The 16580-nt window shown below is 45.8% G+C and overlaps 1 protein-coding gene across 1 annotated transcript in view; it reads left to right on the forward strand.

Annotated features, from left to right (window-relative positions):
* Positions 1-16580, forward strand: part of CRYBG1 (crystallin beta-gamma domain containing 1) — a 542544-nt gene that overhangs the window by 87633 nt on the left and 438331 nt on the right. The window lies entirely within an intron of this gene.

The following is a 16580-nucleotide window of genomic DNA, read 5'->3' on the forward strand; positions in this document are numbered from 1 at the left end:
ATCAAACTGGGAGCTGCTAAATAAATATTTGAATTGTTGCATAAGATTGGTGGTTATCAAGCGCTAGGGATATTTGTATGTTTGTCCTGTCATTCCAGCCTCCTGCTTTCTGTATCTCTGCAGCCTCCTGTCACTCCAATCTTTTGTCACTTCAGCCTCCTGCCCCCTTTCACTCCAGCCTCCTGCAAAATGTTATAGCTTTCCAGCCTCCTACACTGTTACTCCAGCATCCTGTCGCATGTTAATCCAGACTCATGTACCCTGTCACTCCAGCCTCCTCTCAGCCAACCTTGTGTTACTCCAGCCTCCTGCCCCCTGTCAATCCAGTCTCCTGCCCCAGTATTACTGCAGTCTCCTGCCTCCTGTCACTCAAGCCTCCTCTTTATCCAGCCTCCTACCCCATGTTACTCCAGCCCCCTTTCCCATGTTACTCCAGCCTCCTGTTTCCGTCTCTCCAGCCTTTGGCTTTCTGTCTCTCCAGTATTCTGCACCCTGTCACTTCAGGTACCGGTGTCACCTCAAAAGCCAGTCTACTCCAATTTACCTTCTTCTTTGACTGGCTGCAATGTGCCACTAGTAGCAAGCGGTGGTAGCACAGTCTGACTGCTGGTTTCTGTATGGCCTTCCTTTATATCTGGACACTCAGGGGCATATCCACTGTATAGGACACCGGGAGCCAAGATTTGGAAGTAAGTTGCACATGCAAAGGAGGAGCATGTGTGAGGTTACGCCTCTCTGGAGAGCCACTGGGTGCTAGGGACCGGCGGCCTTTAGCCATCAATGAATAGTCAGCGGTCACAGATTGTGCTATTGTGGTGACTGTAGCTGTGCCCAAAGGCCACAGGGCCCCGGGTAATAGCCCTGCCAGGACACCTCTTAAGCCACCCCTATATAACAAGTATATAATGATGGGATATGGTTGAGACAGTTGTTAGTTGGAATGGGACAAAAGCAGGCAAAACTGACAGAAATATTTAAACATACCCATGGATGTCTTGCACTAATACAGACAAAACAAATTAACCCAAGACCCAAACACTTTGATATCATTTCTTGAGAACTCTAGAAAAACAAGGTATTCATGATTTAGAGTACAGTTCAACAGAGTACATGATTGCTGACATCTTTATAAAGATGCTACCTGTAGAAAAGTATCACAAGCTTTTGAAGAAAATAGGATTAGTCGGCTAAACTTCAGCTGTTGAGAAGGGTTATTGGAGCATAACAACAGCTATATTACTTGAGTAGTTATATTTGAGGGACAAAAGGTGGTGATGTATATCAAATTGTCACTGTGTAGTCTTTTGTTGTTATAGTAGAATCACAACAAATAAACTTGATTCTTGTTAATCCTCCATGTTATGAAGCTTACATCATTTATATTGGTCACAGTGAAGTAAAAAGAAAAACTAGAAAAAGAGACAGTTTTGTTTTTCACACCTGGTTCTGATAGGCAATATAGCTCAAACCACATTCTGTATAAACTGTCTAGCTGGTTAAAATAGAAGAAGAATTTATTTATTAAGGTACTAGTATTTATAATTACATATTGCTCTGTTGTTTATATTTGATTTGGGATGTAGCCCCGATGGACTTGATGCCGGAGGTCAGAAATTCGGTGTTGGAATCCTGACACTTGTTCAAATGCCGATTCTGGAATCCCAAATGTAAATATGTCGGGGAGGTTTACGGTTGGGCTTCAGGGAGGAGGGTTAGGGTTAGTTAAATTGCTCGCATTTTTTGGGATTATGGCAGTCGTGATGCAGTTTTGGTGTTCTGACTGCCAGCATCCTTACAGCCGGTATCCCATACCCAACCCATTTAATTAATAACAGTTCAATAAAGACTTATTTATGATGGGATTAATAATGACTAATTCATGATGTGGGCACCTGAATGGAGTAACACTTGAATTGCTTCATCACGCGACATCTGGTGGCCGCTGACGTGGAAAACATTTTAATTCGCCCTACGGAGGTGAGGAGCAGTGTTAGCCTTTTACTATATAGGATTTATTCAGGATGTTTTTCTAAGGGTTTGCTATAGCTGTGCCACCTTCAGTCTCATGAATTTGTGATTAGTATAAAAACATATTTGTATGTTTAGGTATGTGTTCACAGACAGCTGACTTTGTTTCACTGGTGTTCGTTATGGCTTGAGGAAAAAATATACCACCGACACTTCACATTGTGAATTCTTTGCAAGAATTAATATTTTAATTTGGTGTTCACCTATTTTTGTAGTGCTCCCACTTCCTTATTTACATGACTATTACTAATCAGCCACAAAAGATCAACTCCGGCACTAGTCTAAAAAGTGAAATAAAAAATATCCAATTACAAAAAAGTACCTGGGTTGAGAGAATTGAGAAATTGGGGATTCTTCCGATGGTCGGGAAGTAAAACCGTAGTTGGGTCGAAATAGAGATGGCCGAATGTAGGTCTTCCTCATTTAGGATTAATAGATAACTTCAGTTTGTGAACGATGCACTGAATGAGGAATGAAACGATGACTTGTGAACGATGCTGAAGAACACAGAATGATAGATGACTTAAGAACGATGCTGAAGAACACTGAATGAGAGCTGGAAGCGCTGGAGACTGTAAGCTGAGAGACACGCTGTATGCTGGAAGCACTGGAATCTGTGAGCTGAGAGACACGCTGTATGCTGGAAGCACTGGAATCTGTGAGCTGAGAGACACACAGTGTGCTGGAAGCACTGGATTCTGTGAGCTGAGAGACACACTGTGCTGGAAGCACTGGAATCTGTGAGCTGAGAGACACGCTGTATGCTGGAAGCACTGGAACTGGAACTCTGTAGCTGAGAGATAAACTGTGTTTTAATAACTAGAACTGGGCACCAAGCTGGTCGACTTACACTATCATGTTTTAGTAACTAGCATTAGCCTTATGATATTGCTCTATTAGGGGGGTATTCAAATAGCTACAACTATTTCAGAGCTATCGAATTCACCCCCCTGCGTATTCGTCCATTTTCGTCTGTTTTTAAGGCATTTTCGCCAATGACTTTTCACTTTGGCGAAAAGTGCCTCAAAAATCGATGAAAACGGGCTGCGTTTTCACCGGCGCAGGTGCGAAAACATGTGGATTCACCGATCCACATGTTTTTGTTTGCTCCTGCTGAATGTGCCGCCTAGGCAAAAAAAAGGCCCTGCTATTGAATAGGGCAAATCCCCATTCGCCCTAAAAAATAGCGAAAAGTGCTAGGCAAAAAAACTTGGTCCAGCTAAATTGTTTTTACCATGCAGTAAATGACCCATTTTTGGGCGATAACACACACGATCTGGGATAAGTTCGCTGACCCATGTGTCATTGCTGAAAAGCAGGCCTCTGAGGGCATCTTATTGGGGATTCTGCTTTGTGTGCCTAATCACTGATAAGTGCCGGTGGTCAAGGCTAATTGGATAGCCCCATGGTGATCCATTAGCTGCATTTATTTGCCGCAGCTAATAGGATACCCCCCTAAAGCTTACTTGTTCTTTTCATGTTGTATTAATAATGTGTTTATCTGAAAATACTTTTTTTTGTTTGGTGTTTTAGCAACATTTCTAAAGTAGCTAATGTCAACTTTGCAGCTTATGTAGTTACGAAATACCAAGTACATGTCAGAGCAACAATTACATAAATATTCTCTTGATGTGTATGATGTTATGCTTTGTAATCATTACAGCACCTACACTTAACTCTAAAATGACATTATTTATTTTGAATTGCCTTTAGCAGGTTAAATATAATGTTTGTGGATTACATACGTCAAAGTGTCAAATTAGTATAGTTGTATGGAAGGTAATGGAATCACTCAGGCAGTTCAATGCTAATAGGTCTACTTTCAGGTTACGTAACATAGCCTGCATTTATTGCAAAAAAAGAAGAGAAAAAGAAATGAAAGTAGAATATTTTGTTTCCCTGCTTGAAATAATAATTTCCTTATATAATAAACTAGCATCACATATAAAATGCAAAAAATGAGTCTAATTCCATAAGTTTATATTCTTAGATTTTTACATTTTCGATTATTTCAGTAAATCAGTTTAAAAGCTCAGCATAACCTTACCATGGAACACTTGGTCATCAAATCAAGTTAAACAGAAAATAAAGTATGAAAAAGATATAAAAAAAAAATATTAAAAAAATATAACCAGACTCCTATTTATAACCCAGAACCAAAAGTGGTAGGAACCAAATTACATTATCAATGAAGATAAGGAAGCCAAGAGATTTGAAGACTAGATAGACTGATACGTACATTAAGAATAAATAATCTTCTCTTATTACTCTTAGAAATATAAGTTTAATGTAATGTAATGTAATGTTTTTTTTTTAATTAATCAAGATCTCCTTTTATGAAAGAGTAGAGATTATACTGTGTAAAATATACTTCATTATTGTCACGGACCTGGGTTGAGAGAATTGAGAACTTGGGGATTCTTCCGATGGTTGGGAAGTAAAACCGTAGTTGGGTCGAAATAGAGATGGCCGAATGTAGGTCTTCCTCATTTAGGATTAATAGATAACTTAAGTTTGTGAACGATGCACTGAATGAGGAATGAAACGATGACTTGTAAACGATGCTGAAGAACACAGAATGAAAGATGACTTAAGAATGATGCTGAAGAACACTGAATGAGAGCTGGAAGCGCTGGAGACTGTAAGCTGAGAGACACGCTGTATGCTGGAAGCACTGGAATCTGTGAGCTGAGAGACACGCTGTATGCTGGAAGCACTGGAATCTGAGCTGAGAGACACACTGTGTGCTGGAAGCACTGGATTCTGTGAGCTGAGAGACACACTGTGCTGGAAGCACTGGAATCTGTGAGCTGAGAGACACGCTGTATGCTGGAAGCACTGGAACTGGAACTCTGTAGCTGAGAGATACACTGTGTGCTGGAAGCACTGGAATCGGTGAGCTGAGAGACACGCTGTATGCTGGAAGCAATGGAACTGGAACTCTGTAGCTGAGAGATACACTGTGTGCTGGAAGCACTGGAACTCTGTAGCTGAGAAACGTGAGCCTGGGGGGTAGCTTTGCAGCGACGATACTCCTTTTAAACTTCCTGCTCCTCTCCCATTGACGTGATTTACAAACTGACATGGCGGCGCCTATGGACCGGGGAACCGCCAGCCGCAGCACCACGTGCCCACCGGGATGGCAGGGAGAGAAGCCACCTCGGAGTCCACCAAGGCTTCGGCTCCGTGACATGTATCATGTAATGTATGTTATAAGTTTATTTTGTGAATAATGTACTTGTTACACACCTCCATTTCTGGGCTGGACATTCACTGGTTACATTTCTCAACTCAGGAATCCTTTTTTTTTTTTTTCTTCTTCTTTCTTGTCATCAGCACAGCTTGGAATTTGTTACACAATATTCCCTTCTGTATAGTGCTGGTGGAAGTGTTTAAATGAAATAAAACGTTACATATGAAGTAAACATGCATTATATACATGTAATGGTACCACTGAAGGACCATAAATTGCTGGCCCAGGCCAGGTATTGTGCATTCTTCCTCTACAGTAATGTTGGGCACACTAAAGACTGACTTGATGGCTTACCCGCCCTTTCCAATTCGCGGCTCAATGTGTCGTCGCAACGTCGTTAGACATCATGAGACCTAGGTAAGATGCCGATTTGGGCCCCCAGCCACACACCTTCCCCCCTCTTTTCTTTTTTTAAAATACACTATGGGATTTATTTTTTGTGGTACATGGGGAGTTGACAGGACTGCCTTATATTAGCGCCAACATTAGTCCTGATAAGTGCCGGCATCTGGGCTAATAGGATAGCCCGGGTCGTTAACGGTCCCCTCTGTTGTCTGTGCATGTAGCTCAATTATGGCTATGTTGGCCAAGACTGCATGTATTGCCACGGCGTGACGTCACTGAGCGATATCGTTTACAGGCGGCCCAGGAGGGAAGGGAGCACACTGTGCGATATAGCTGAAGGAGCGTATCACACAGTGTGTATGCCCCTTTAGTCTCTTTACACACAGCACAACGTATTCCTTCATTGATCATTGCATGGTTCTTACTGTTTATGATGTGATTGGTCTACTCGGCGGAACTGCTTTGTTACTGTCTGTAGATGTGATTTTTCCTTCTGTTTTTAAAAAGTAAATAATACAGCAGATCATATTCACATTGAAAACAAAAATATAACTAAATTTATACCCCTTTTCCACTGACGCAAATACCAGGGTTATTGCCAGGTCAACTCGGGTCGCATCTCAGTGGAAAATGGTCCCAAATAAATAATCCAGGCCCAGTTACCTAGGTAACGCCGCAGTTTCAATGGGTGACCCAAATCATTCAACCCGGGTCCTGTTTAAAGCCTATGGGGATAAACAGAAACACTGCACCCAGAAACAACTGTAAATGGGGTCTGACCTGGGTTTTTCGGTGGAAAAGGGGTATTAGTATTTTTTTTTTTTTTTTGCAGATTACCGTATTTGCATATAGGCCCTCATTCCGAGTTGATCGCTCGCTAGCTACTTTTAGCAGCCGTGCAAACGCATAGTCGCCGCCCACGGGGGAGTGTATTTTCACTTTGCAGAAGTGTGAACGCCTGTGCAGCCGCGCGGCAGCAAACACATTTTGTGCAGTACAAGAACAGCCCTGTAGTTAATGTACTTATTCTGTGCGATGATTTCTGCGACAAATGACATGGTAATGATGTCAGATACCCGCCCAGCAAACGCCCGGCCACGCCTGCATATTTCCAAACACTCCCAGAAAATGGTCAGTTGCCACCCAGAAACTCCCACTTCCTGTCAATCTCCTTGCGTTCGGCTGTGCGATTGGAATTGTCGCTAGAACCAGTGCAAAACTACAAAGGACTTCGTACCCGTACGACACGCGTGCGCATTGCGGTGCATGCGCAGATTAGCTGTTTTTTTCACTGATCGCTACGCAGTGAACAACGGCAGCTAGCGATCAACTCGGAATGACCCCCATAGAATGGTAAACATATAGCATTACGTATAGTGCAGCTATTTTCTTTTGGCTTATGTAGGCTAATCCATTGTGAAGATAATTAATGATAATCATCATGGGTGTGATTGCAGAATCAATAAGTGTCTTATTGGGGTCTCATTTCATTGCTTCATGATGTGTATTTCTACAATTTTGCTAGGGCTATATCTCCTAGTGTTGTCACTGATTGTACTGAACATACAGTACTACTATGCAGAAATATAGGTGCTAATTTGTGATGCACACTTGGGTAATTCAGGTTTGTTGCCCAACCAAAAAAGCACACTAATGGGAAAACCCATGTTGCACTGCAGGTGGGGCAGATATAACATGTGCAGAGAGAGTTAGATTTGGGTGGGTTATATTGTTTCTGTGCAGGGTAAATACTGGCTGCAATCTTTTTTGCACTGCAATTTAGATTTCAGTTTGAATACACCCCTCCCAAATCTAACTCTCTCTGCACATGTTACATCTGCCCCACCTGCAGTGCAACATGGTTTTGCCAATGAGTGTGCTTTTTTGGTTTACTAACAAACCTGAATAAGGTCCTTGTGCACTGCTAAACCCTTTTGTTTTGCACTCGTCCACGCTGGCTACATCGCGGTATATATGCACTATCTGGAAGTGCACTAGGTGTGTGCAGATATACTAAACAACTGAAGAGGTTCAATGGGCAAAGATGTAAACCTCACTAGTCTAGCCTTCTGACACTACCCAACGTGTGAATGGACATAGGGGCTGCCTTTATACATGCGGCATCTTTGAGCAATTGAAGATTTCTCTAACGTCCTAGTGGATACTGGGTATTGCAGATTACCATGGGGTATAGATCGGGTCCATTGGAGTCTGACACTAAGAAATTAATAGTGTGTGCTGGCTCCTCCCCTCTATGCCCCTCCTAGCAGACTCAGTTTAGAAAATGTGCCCAAGGAACCGGGTGCATTCTGTTGCTCTCCAGAGAGTTTTAGTCAGGAATTTATTTTAGTTTGTTATTTTCAGGCAGCACTGCCTGGCAACCAGTCTGCCTGCGTCGTGGGACTAAGGGGGGGGGGGGGAGGGGGGGAGACCGAACCAACTTCCTCAGAGTTAATGGTTCGTATCCCTGCTGACAGGACACTGAGCTCCTGAGGTGATGTTTCTCATACCCCTCGGGTGTGAGCCCACATCGGCAGCATGCCGCCACCCCTAACAGATGCTGAAGCAGATGCGGTGCGGTGAATGATGCACCGGGGTCCCGGTGAGCGGAACCCCGGTGCAAATGGCGGCATGAATGGACAGTGATCACTCGGCTATGGGCCGCGGTGCCCGCTGTGTACCCACACTGGCGTTATATTTGTAAAAGGGGGTTGCGCACTCTTTTCTCTTACGTCCTAGAGGATGCTGGGCACTGCGTAAGGACCATGGGGTATAGACGGGCTCCGCAGGAGACATGGGCACTCTAAGACTTTAGATGGGTGTGAACTGGCTCCTCCCTCTATGCCCCTCCTCCAGACCTCAGTTAGATCCTGTGCCCAGAGGAGACTGGATGCACTACAGGGGAGCTCTACTGAGTTTCTGTGAAAAGACTTTTGTTAGGTTTCTTATTTTCAGGGAGCACTGCTGGCAACAGGCTCCCTGCATCGTGGGACTGAGGGGAGAGAAGCAGACCCACTTTCCTGGACTGATGGGCTCTGCTTCTTAGGCTACTGGACACCATTAGCTCCAGAGGGTCGGAACACAGGTGTCGTCCTTGTTGTTCGTCCCAGAGTCACGCCGCCGCCGTCCTCCTCACAGAGCCGGAAGATTGAAGCCGGGTAAGTATAGGAAGCAAGAAGACTTTAAAGGTGGCAGAAGACTTCAGATCTTCATGAGGTACCGCGCAGCGGTCGCGCTGCACGCCACTGCTCCCACAACACACACAGGCACAGCAAGGGTGCAGGGCGCAGGGGGGGCGCCCTGGGCAGCAATTTTTACCTCACATAAGACTGGCACACGTATATAGATACTGCGGAGGCAGTATATAATAATTCCCCTGCCAGTATAATAAAAATAGCAGGACCGAAGCCCGCCGTCGAGGAGTTGGAGCTTGATCTTCCAGCACTAACCAGCGCCATTTTCTCCACAGCATGCTGCAGAGAAGCTGCTCCCGGACTCTCCCCTGCTGAACAAGTGACAGGGGGCAAAAACGAGGGGGGGGCACATTTATTTGGTGCTAATTCTATATATAAAGCGCTGTACAAGCTGGGACTCTGTTTCAGTATCTAGTGGCGCTGGGTGTGTGCTGGCATACTCTCTCTCTGTCTCTCCAAAGGGCCTTATTGTGGGTCTGTCCCCATTTTCATATATCCCAGTGTGTGTGGGGGTGTCAGTACGTGTGTGTCGACATGTCTGAAGCGGAAGGCTCGTCTACGGAGGAAGCAGAGCAGATGGTGGTGGTGTCTCCGTCGGCACAGCCGACACCTGATTGGTTGGACATGGGGAATGTTTTAAATGCTAATGTGGCTTTATTACATAAGAGATTGGACAAAGCAGAGTCCAAGGACAAAGTAGGGAGTCAATCCATGGATGTTACTGTGTCACTAGACCCTTCAGGGTCCCATAAACGTCCCTTTTCCCAGATAGCAGACACTGATACCGACACAGATTCCGACTCCAGTGTCGACTATGATGATGCAAGGTTGCGCCCAAGAGTGGCCAAGAGTACTCAATATATGATTATTGCAATAAAAGATGTTTTGCATATCACAGAGGACCCCTCTGTCCCTGACACGAGGGTCTGCATGTTTAAGGAAAAGAAACCTGAGGTAACGTTTCCCCCATCTCATGAGCTGAACGCTTTATTTGAAAAGGCTTGGGAAACTCCAGACAAGAGACTGCAGGTTCCCAAGAGAATTCTTATGGCGTATCCTTTCCCCTCAAAGGACAGGGTATGGTGGGAATCCTCGCCCACGGTGGACAAGGCCTTGACGCGCTTATCCAAAAAGGTGGCACTACCGTCCCCGTACACGGCGGCCCTAAAGGATCCTGCGGATCGCAGGCAGGAAACTACCTTAAAATCAATTTGTGCGACTACGGGAGCCCTGCTCAGACCTGCAGTAGCGTCGGCATGGGTGGGTAGCGCAATTGCAGCTTGGGCAGATAACTTGTCATCTGACATTAACACCCTAGATAAAGATAGTCTTCTTTTTTGCCTTACGTTCCCCCACAGCAGAAGAAAACACCTCAATACCAGATGCAGTCCTTTCGGTCTCATAAGTTCAGAAAGGGGCGTGGCTCTTCATTCTTCGCCAGAGGTAGAGGGAAAAGAACACCAGCTACGGCTAGTTCCCAGGAACAAAAATCCTCCCAGCCTCTACAAAATCTACCGCATGACGCTGGGGCTCCGCTGCGGGAGTCCGCACGTCTTCGACTCTTCAGCCAAGTCTGGGTTCAGTCGGATTTGGATCCTTGGGTGGTCGAAATTGTATCCCAAGGCTACAAGCTGGAGTTCGAAGATGTGCCTCCACACCGATTTTTCAAATCGGCCTTGCCAGCTTCTCCCCCAGAGAGGGAAATAGTTTCAGCTGCCATACAAAAGCTGTGTCAACAGCAAGTGATTATCAGGGTTCCCCTAGTGCAACAGGGGAAAGGGTTTTATTCAACCCTATTTATGGTCCCGAAGCCGGATGGCTCGGTCAGACCAATTCTGAATCTAAAATCCCTAAACCTATATTTGAAGAGGTTCAAATTCAAGATGGAATCTCTCTGGGCAGTGATCTCCAGCCTGGAAGGGGGGGATTTTATGGTATCACTAAACATAAAGGATGCATACCTTCATGTCCCCATATATCCTCCTCATCAGGCGTACCTGAGATTAGCTGTACAGGATTGTCATTACCAGTTTCAGACGTTGCCGTTTGGGCTATTCACGGCCCCGAGAATTTTCACCAAGGTAATGGCGGAAATTATGGTGCTCCTGCGCAAGCAGGGGGTCACAATTATTCCATACTTGGACGATCTCCTGATAAAGGCAAGATCAAGAGATCAGTTACTAAAAAGCGTGTCTCTCTCCCTGAGAGTACTACAACAACACGGCTGGATTCTAAATCTATCAAAGTCGCAGTTGGTTCTGACAACTCGGCTGTCATTTTTGGGCATGATTCTGGACATGGAAAAAAAAGGGTTTTTCTCCCAATGGAAATAGCCCAGGAACTCCAGAACATGGTCAAGGACCTGCTGAAACCAAAAAGAGTGTCAGTTCATCAATGCACTCGAGTATTGGGAAAGATGGTGGCGGCCTACGAGGCCATTCCGTTCGGCAGGTTCCATACGAGAACTTTCAGTGGGACCTTCTGGACAAGTGGTCAGGGTCCCATCTACAGATGCATCCGGAGGATAAGCCAGGGTCTCTCTCCTGTGGTGGCTCCAGAGTGCTCACCTTCTAGAGGGTCGCAGGTTCGGCATTCAAGATTGGGTTCTTGTGACCACGGACGCGAGCCTCCGAGGATGGGGAGCAGTCACACAAGAAGAATTTTTTTTTTTTTCAGGGAATATGTCAAGCCAGGAGGCTTGTCTACACATCAATGTGCTGGAATTAAGGGCCATATACAACGGCCTACAACATGCGGAGAATCTTCTTCGCAACCTACCTGTTCTGATCCAGTCAGACAACGTCACAGCCGTGGCGCATGTAAACCGCCAGGGCGGGACAAGGAGCAGAGCAGCAATGGCAGAAGCCACCAGGATTCTTCGCTGGGCGGAAAATCATGTAAGCAATCTGTCAGCGGTCTTTATTCCGGGAGTAGACTGGGAGGCAGACTTCCTCAGCAGGCACTATCTCCATCCAGGAGAGTGGGGACTTCATCAAGAGGTCTTTGCAGAGGTAACAATTCGTTGGGGACTTCCTCAAATAGACATGATGGCGTCACGCCTCAACAGAAAGCTTCGGACGTATTGTTCCAGGTCGACGGACCCTCAGGCAGTGGCGGTGGACGCCCTGGTGACACCATGGGTGTTTCAGTCGGTCTATGTGTTCCCTCCGCTTCCACTTATCTCAAAAATATTGAGAATCATAAGACGAACAAGAGTGCAGACAATACTCATTGTCCCAGATTGGCCTCGAAGGGCCTGGTATTCAGATCTTCAGGAAATGATCACAGAAGATCCGTGGCCTCTTCCTCCCAGGGAGGACCTGTTGCAACAGGGGCCCTGTGTGTTCCAAGACTTACCGCGGTTACGTTTGACGGCATGGCGGTTGAACACCAAATCCTAGCTAGGAAAGGTATTCCGGGGGAAGTCATCCCTACTCTAATCAAAGCTAGGAAGGAGGTAACGGCGAAGCACTATCACCGTATCTGGAGGAAATATGTATCTTGGTGTGAAGCCAAGAATGCTCCTACGGAAGATTTTCAGCTGGGTCGTTTCCTCCATTTTCTACAGACAGGAGTGGATATGGGCCTAAAGTTAGGCTCCATTAAGGTGCCGATTTCGGCCTTATCTATATTCTTTCAGAAGGAATTGGCTTCTCTTCCAGAAGTCCAGACTTTTGTAAAGGGAGTGCTGCACATCCAACCTCCTTTTGTGCCCCCAGTGGCACCTTAATGTGGTGTTACAGTTCCTTAAATCACACTGGTTTTAACCTCTTCAAACAGTTGAATTAAAATTTCTCACTTGGAAAGTGGTCATGTTGTTGGCCTTGGCATCTGCGAGGCGGGTGTCCGAATTGGCGGCTTTGTCTCACAAGAGCCCCTATCTTATTTTCCATGTGGATCGAGCAAAGTTGAGGACTCATCCTCAATTTCTGCCTAAAGTGGTTTCGTCGTTTCATATGAACCAACCTATTGTGGTGCCTTTGGCTACGGGTGACGTGGAGGATTCCAAGTCACTTGATGTAGTCAGGGCCTTAAAAATGTATGTAGCCAGGACGACTCGGGTTAGGGAAACAGAGGCACTGTTTGTCCTGTATGCAGCCAACAAGGTTGGCGCTCCTGCTTCTAAGCAGACTATTGCTCGCTGGATCTGTAACACGATTCAGCAGGCTCATTCTACGGCTGGATTGCCGTTACCAAATTCGGTAAAGGCCCATTCCACTAGGAAGGTGGGCTCTTCTTGGGCGGCTGCCCGAGGCGTCTCGGCATTACAGCTTTGCCGAGCAACTACTTGGTCGGGTTCAAACACTTTTACAAAATTCTACAAGTTTTATACCCTGGCTGATGAGGACCTCATGTTTGCTCAATCGGTGCTGCAGAGTCATCCGCACTCTCCCGTCCGGTCTGGAGCTTTGGTATAAACCCCATGGTCCTTACGGAGTCCCCAGCATCCTCTAGGACGTAAGAGAAAATAAGATTTTAAACCTACCGGTAAATCTTTTTGTCCTAGTCCGTAGAGGATGCTGGGCGCCCGTCCCAGTGCGGACAAATTCTGCAAGGCTTGTATATAGTTGTTGCTTACATAAAGGTTATGTTACAGTTGAGATCAGTCTCTGGCTGATGCTGTTTTGTTCATACTGTTAACTGGTTTAGTATATACCATGTTGTACGGTGTGGATGGTGTGGGCTGGTATGTATCTCGCCCTTAGATTAACAAAAATCCTTTCCTCGTACTGTCCATCTCCTCTGGGCACAGTTTTTTAACTGAGGTCTGGAGGAGGGGGATAGAGGGAGGAGCCAGTTCACACCCATCTAAAGTCTTAGAGTGCCCATGTCTCCTGCGGAGCCCGTCTCTACCCCATGGTCCTTACGGAGTCCCCAGCATCCTCTACGGACTAGGAAAAAAAGATTTACCGGCAGGTTTAAAATCTTATTTTTACACACACAAGGAGAAGCATGTATAAATAACATGTAGGGACCGAACACCATTATGGAGGCGGGGCTTCCCGGAGAGTGGGACCAAGTGGCTAAAAGGCGCCATTTCCTGCTGCTGCTCTGAATAGGCTGCATGAGGAGACTGCTCCTCCACAGGACCCACTGAATCACCAATTTTATGGTACCAGGGGGTTATAGTAAAGCAGGGAGCACATAGTCAGCGGTTATACCGCTGTGTGGAAAAATACACATAAGAGACACCCAGCGGGGCGCTGCTCGTCTGTGGTGTAGTATGCTGGTCCCATCCTCTCTGTGCCACTCCATTCAGGGTGGTCTGGAATAAGTGTGCCATCTCACTAATACTAGACTGTGTTATCATACTAATCTATGTGTTTTCTGCTCAAGCATGTCTGTAAATAAGTCTGTGTGTACTTTATGCAAGGCTAGGTTTACACCTTCCTCACAGGGGTCCCTAATGTGTACCCAAAGCTAACTACCTTCACAGGGTAGTAATGTGCAGGAACCTGAGTGGATGGAATCATTTAAAACTATGATCACAAGTATTAATTCAGAGTTAGCTATAGCTAAACAAGAAAGACAAACCCTGAAACAGACTATGGGGGTCATTCCAAGTTGATCGCTCACTAGCAGTTTTTAACAGCTGTGCAAACGCATTGTCGACGCCCACCAGGGAGTGTATTTTCGCTTTGCAGAAGTGCGAACGCCTGTGCAGCAGAGCGCCTGCAAAATCTTTTTGTGCAAAACAAGACCAGCCCTGTAGTTACTTATCCTGTGCGTTGATTCTAATGACGGAGGGACGACTTTTGACGTCACACACCCGCCCAGCGAACGCCCAGCCATGCCTGCGTTTTCCTCGACACGCCTGCGTTTTTCTAAGCACTCCCTGAAAACGGTCAGTTGACACCTAGAAACGCCCTCTGTCAATCACCTTGCGGCCGTCTGTGCGATAGGAATCGTCACTAGAACCAGTGCAATACCACAATGGACTTTGTACCCGTATGACGCACGTGCGCATTGCTGTGCATACGCAGATTAGCCATTTTTTACACTGATCGCTGCGCAGCGAACAACGGCAGCTAGCGATCAACTCGGAATGACCCCTTATGGTGGACACATTCATGTTAGCTGCTGCCAACCACAGGCAGGCTCCTCCCCTGTTGGTCTCTCATAAATGCACTTTCTCTTACGTCCTAGAGGATGCTGGGGACTCCATAAGGACCATGGGGTATAGACGGGCTCCTCAGGAGACATGGGCACTCTAAAGACTTTAGATGGGTGTGCACTGGCTCCTCCCTCTATGCCCCTCCTCCAGACCTCAGTTAGATCCTGTGCCCAGAGGAGACTGGATGCACTGCAGGGGAGCTCTACTGAGTTTCTCTGAAAAAGACTTTTGTTAGGTTTTTTATTTTCAGGGAGCACTGCTGGCAACAGGCAACAGGCTCCCTGCATCGTGGGACTGAGGGTAGAGAAGCAGACCTACTTAAATGATAGGCTCTGCTTCTTAGGCTACTGGACACCATTAGCTCCAGAGGGTCGGAACGCAGGTCTCACCCTCGCCGTTCGTCCTGGAGCCGCGCCGCCGTCCTCCTAACAGAGCCGGAAGATAGAAGCCGGGTGAGTATGAGAAGAAAGAAGACTTCAAAGGCGGCAGAAGACTTCAGATCTTCAATGAGGTACCGCGCAGCGGTAACGCTGCGCGCCATTGCTCCCACATTCACACACACACTGGCGGCACTGTATGGGTGCAGGGTGCAGGGGGGGCGCCCTGGGCAGCAATTATAAACCTCTAGGGACACTGGCATTGATATATATATATACTGCGGAGGCAGTATATTAAATAAACCCCCACCAGTATAAAGATTTGAGCGGGACCGAAGCCCGCCGTTGAGGGGGTGGAGCTTGATCCCACAGCACTAACCAGCGCCATTTTCTCCACATCACGCTGCAGAGAAGCTGGCTCCCCGGACTCTCCCCTGCTGAACACAAGTACACAGGGCAAAAAAAGAGGGGGGGGGGGCCACATTTATTTGGCGCAGTGAGTATGTATGTATGTATATATATATATATATATGTGTGTACCAAGGAAGCTGTCAGCACCACAGATGCAGTATCTCTAATATCAACACTAGTATTAGGACCAAACAGTAAAATGACTAAAAAAACAAAAAGAACTGCTTAGTGGGCACTCCCTATAGTTTATTAGGGCGTCAGCCTATTTACCTCAGGTAAGATAAGGCACTGGTATAGATGCCTTGAATAAAAGTGTGTGGACAGGGAATGAGGTACTACAGGCGACCACTGGTGCCAGATAATATTATAAAAACTAGGCAGTTTAGTAAAAAAGGAAAATCATTTATCTATGAAGCCCTAAAACAAACCCAGGTCTTAAAAAGGTGGGAATTAATACAGAAAAAATACATACACAAAAACGCATAAAATACTCGTAAAAAAACTCCAAGAGAAAAGGAGCATAAAAAGTAGGACATAAAATATACAGGAATAAAAGCAATCAAATTTCAAAGAAAAGAGGAGTAAATATCTTAACTTAGTGTTTGAGGTTAGATCAAGGTAGCACCCAACGCGTTTCGTCCTGTGTGGACTGCATCAAGGGGTGATTTGAGACTAGAGACAGCACTACTATATATACTCATCCTATGAAGGAAGTGGTGCTTGCATCACTTCCTGTGGTTAATTAGTTAACAGATTCAAAAACGGCCATAAAGCATACTAAGACACAAATAAAATATACTTATACATATCAGAGCATCATATATTAAAAATGTTGTTTGAAAAATACAGTAAAACAT

This window comes from Pseudophryne corroboree, chromosome 4 (assembly GCF_028390025.1).
Source record: "Pseudophryne corroboree isolate aPseCor3 chromosome 4, aPseCor3.hap2, whole genome shotgun sequence".
NCBI classification, from domain to species: Eukaryota; Metazoa; Chordata; class Amphibia; order Anura; family Myobatrachidae; genus Pseudophryne; species Pseudophryne corroboree.